This window comes from Leucopleurus acutus (assembly GCF_964270905.1).
Source record: "Leucopleurus acutus genome assembly, chromosome: 18".
Lineage (NCBI taxonomy): Eukaryota > Metazoa > Chordata > Mammalia > Artiodactyla > Delphinidae > Leucopleurus > Leucopleurus acutus.
This window is the reverse complement of record NC_139160.1, coordinates 22,184,361-22,188,999: the sequence shown is the minus strand read 5'-3', so window position 1 is coordinate 22,188,999 and position 4,639 is coordinate 22,184,361.

Genomic DNA, 4,639 nt, shown 5'->3' with positions numbered 1-4,639 from the left:
GCGGGCTGGGCTTTGACACGGCCCCCTGCCGCTGGAGGGTGGAGGACCGCTTCAGCTCTTAGCCGGGTATCTGTGGGAAGCTTACAAGCCACCCAGAAGAGGAAAAAAAAGGCTCCCTCAACTGTTCCCTGATCGCTTCATCGTGGATGTCAGACCAAATTCCTTTCTCACAGGACATCTCGGTACATCCGTGTTCTCAAGCGGAAAGGACATTTTGCTTTGCAGTTGGCAGGATTGGTAGCTCCCCGGGTGTCTGCAGCAGAGCTGTCTGTCTGCTTTTGCCCTGGGTTTCGCTGATGTCTGCATGCGGGCTTCTGAATGATCACCGCTTTACTTTCTATGGATACGATCTCTGCTCCATTGGGAATTGCTTTTACAAATAAATGTCTTTGTTCAACCTTATACACTGTGTGGGTTCCAGTGAGAAAAACCAAAGTGAAGATGATGTCAGGAAAGCTCCGGAGGGATGGGTAGGGTAGGGGACTTGATTACGTAACCGGGGAAGGTCAGGGAATCTGTGGCCCGGGAACCAGGGCTAAGTCTGCCCAGCCGGGCGCCGGCCACCCTCAAGGTCTTTGTCTGAAATGAAGCCCTGGGCAGCTCTAAGGACCTCGGGTTTTTCACACATTTGACAAAGTGTGGATCTTCTGGGGTTCTTTCTTTTTTTGGTTCGCTTTTTGTTCTTTTTTCTCAATCCAGAAAAGGTACCTACAACGTGTGTTAAAGTCCAATTAGCCATTATCTCTTCTGCGGGCTGCATCAGGGCTTCGTGCGTCACAGAGGCCTCTTTGGAAAAACCATCCAACCTCAGGCCCAGCCCTGCCCTAACGTAGAGCAGCGGGCAGGCAGGAGTCCTGCCGGCTGGGTGGGTGAGGTTCAAGTGTGGTGGGTGAGACCCTCCCCTCCCCAGCCAGCCTTCCCCACAGCGTCTCAAAGCGCGGACGGCCTGCATCCCGTCTCCGTGTGTGTGGGGGCGTAGGAGGACGCATCTCAAAATGCAGACTTCTGGGTTCCACCTCAAGCCTGCTAACTCCAAATCCCCACCACTGGGGCTAAGAACGAGTGTCTGGTACCAGCTCCCTGGGTGAGGCTCGTGTCCTCTACGCCGAGATCCTGAAAAAGCCCCGCTGAGGAGCGAATGAAGTTCTGTCCGGTTCCGAGCAGCAAAGGCAGCCACACTTGCTCTTAAGCAAAGCCTCTCCTGGCAGGGACTGGGTGGCATTTGGCCAGCCCCCTGCTTGGGACCTCTCATCTTGCCTAAGGAAGTCCTAGGGACAGCCACTCAGATGACCTGCAGGATTAAAGATGCAACTTCAAACAGGCCTTCACTATTTTTTTTAAAAATTCCATCTTTACATCCTTAACCATTTTTTTCCAGCCCTTAACACTGTGAGAGCTTTAAAAACAGAAGCGGCAGAAGGGGCAGGACCTCTTGCCACCGCGTCAGGGGCTTTGTTGTAAGTGGCCCTTTGGAATGGGGGGGGGGACGCTTTTTGTCCCCGAGAGTCTTTCACCCCAGACCTTTTAGTGATATTCTTGAAAGCTTTCTTTTCTCCCATACTCTGAGTTCCCCTCCTTCCCCTTTCTTTCCCACTGAGAAGAGGGTGACAGAGCTGTTCTGAAATTAGCTGCCCCAGGGACAGGCTACCATCCTTAGGCTTCCCCACTCCCCATTCCAACCCCAAACCTCTCCTGAGACGGCAGAAGATATTCCCCACCACCTGAGGGCTGCACTGAGTAGATGCTTCGTGAGCTGGTCTGCTCATCGTCCTGGCTCTGTCTGGCCGTCCTCTTCTTGGTGACTAAGATCCGTGTGAGATCAGACCCCACTGCTGCCTGCCAGGAAGCCAGCATAAGGAAGCCCCCTTGATATAAAGGTTCCCTGGTCTGTGCTCCCACAAACGCCCTCTCTGACACCCACGGGGCCTGGACTTGATCTAAGGGCCTTCCCCTTCCTTTCCTAATGCCAATGACAGTACACCTACGAGACCGTCGTGAAAAGCCGTCACTGGGCCTGAGCTTTAAAATTCATCCTTTATTGGAGAGAGTCTTTTCCCTCCCTAATTTGGTCTTTCCCACAACAGTAATAGCCAATGGGGTGATATCCCCATTTCAAGCAAAAGGACACTGAAATTTGGCCTCCAGATAAACCCAGCTGTCGCCAGGTGACAGGTGTGGTGGGCTGAGTCGCTTGTCATCCGTAAAACTTCCCATGATGGATTTATCTCCCCAGAAGATGCAATCATCCACAAATTGGTTTTCTATTAGTTTCCAGGTAGCCTCCCTGGAAGCACTTGTATAGGACAGTCTGCCCACCCTGGTGACTTCTGTCAGCCCTCTGCAAGCAGAGATGGGAGCTGCCCTAAGTGAATTAGGTTCATGGCTGATTTATACTGTACAGTGGAGACTTTTTGCCATGAAACATAGTAAGAGACACATGGCAACCCTATGCACAGCACACCCACCAAAGCAACTATAACAGAACAACACATCCTTAACACATGTGATGCGCCCTGATTTGTTTTTCCCCTAGTCTTTTTTTTTTTTTTTTTTTTTAATGCCGGTTGCACCCTCCTTAAATGACTTTATAACCCACGAGTAGATTGCAACCTACAGTGTGAAAACACTGCTCTTTCTGGAGAAAACTCAAGCCCTTCATGGGAGACAGATAAGCAGGGCTCACAGGGTAAGAAAGTCTGAATCCCACACTGAGTTCTGATGAGAACCAGACCTCACATCTCAATCACAGTCAGTACCTCCAGGGGCACACTAAGCCGCTTCTTTGGGGACTCAGGGTGCAGATCCTGCAGAGAAAGAACGAGCACCTCCTGAATCCTTTGAAACGTTGTGAGATAAACACCAGATTCCGTTTGTCAGCGTTCACATGCTGTGCGTCACAGTTATTGGGGGTGATGGGGGCTTTTAAAAGCAGGAATCCACCCCAGGGCTATTGAAAATCAAACTCACCGAGGAAGACGTTCATGCATATTTTTTTAATATGCAGATGATTTCAATGTTGCCCATCCACTAATTAGTCTTTGGGAACAAGTTCACCAGCAGACTTGCTTTAATTAAATGAAACAGGGACCCAGAGGTAATACCCCTAAACCTAACACTGCATCAACCCTGATGCACAAGAGTTCCTCCCTCCTCTGACATGTTAAGCACCGGGGGTGCTCTGCAGAGCTCAGCGAACATGAGACACCGGGTCTTGTGTGTCTTTGTCAAGAACAGCACAGACCGGGGCACAGAGCGCTGAATACTTGGCCCTCAGAAGCTCCGTCAGAGGAAAGCCATCTGCAGTGGGAAGGCAGAGAGCTCTTTCCAGGTCCTCGCCCTCCAGGGCATCATTACAGATCAAACACTCTTTCTGAGAAGGCTGTGCACAGGGAGTGTTCTCGCGGCTTCAGAAGGGAGGGAACGCACACACAGATATGCAGACACTTTGCTGTAAGACAATTCTCATCCCATCCAGACACAAGAACATCCTGACGTAACGTCCCTGCAGTTACTCCACGCTTGGTCCCCACACGCGGTCACATTTGCTTTGGAGGCAAAATATCATTTGGGCGACATCCTCTATCGCACACGAGTCAGCATCGGGCTTCAGCTGCAAATCGTGAACACGTAGTGGTGGCTCTCAGCCATCTTTCTTTGAAAATCTTTAAATCCTCAGGCTTCCGTCTGCTGGCCGTGGGTCTACCTTCCACCCTGGCGATCAGCAGACTTTCTCAGTAGAGGCCAGAGAGTAAATATTTTAGGCTTGGTGGACCATAGCGCCTTGAGACGACTCAGCGTAGCTTGGAAGCAGCCCTAGGTAGTACATACACAAGCGGACAGGCTTTGTTCCGATAAAACTTTATTTAACAGGGCTTCCCTGGTGGCGCAGTGGTTGGGAGTCCGCCTGCCGATGCAGGGGACAAGGGTTCGTGGCCTGGTCCGGGAAGATCCCACATGCCGCGGAGCGGCTGGGCCCGTGAGCCATGGCCGCTGAGCCTGCGCGTCCGGAGCCTGTGCTCCTCAACGGGAGAGGCCACAACAGTGAGAGGCCCACGTACCGCAAAAAACAAAAAACCAAAACAACTTTATTTAACAAACAAGCGGGCCCTGCCGAGCCCTGCTCTTGAGTGGCAGTTCTCAGATTGTGACTCAAAAGCCCTCACTCAAGAAGCACTGGATTAAGTTGGAAGGTTCTGCACATCCACCAGCCCCTTGTTCATGACAGAAGGCAGACTCTACTAAGAAGGAATTTAGAATTTAAATAATAGAAGTGAAACAGGCAATGATCTGCCTTGGCAGAGCTGTGAGGAAATCTTTCAGGATGAACACAAAGGATTTTAATTCTATCGGTGCCAAGGTATGTGTGGGAAGTCGGGGTGGGAGGCTGGGACCTTGAAGGCAAAGCAAACTTGAAGGTTGGGCTGGGAAGTCAAGCTCTTTCTGAGAAGTAACTGGAGAGTGTCAGCCTTGAATGTTCAACACAGAAGCACAGACTGTTGCATCATGAAAGCCCCCGAGACACAAGCCTGTACACAGAGACGTCTATTTTGTCTCACTGTGACAGATACAAACTCTAAATATTGCATTAGGAACACAGAGAGATCTGAGCAAAGTTGCACAGGGCTCTGGAAGAGAAGTC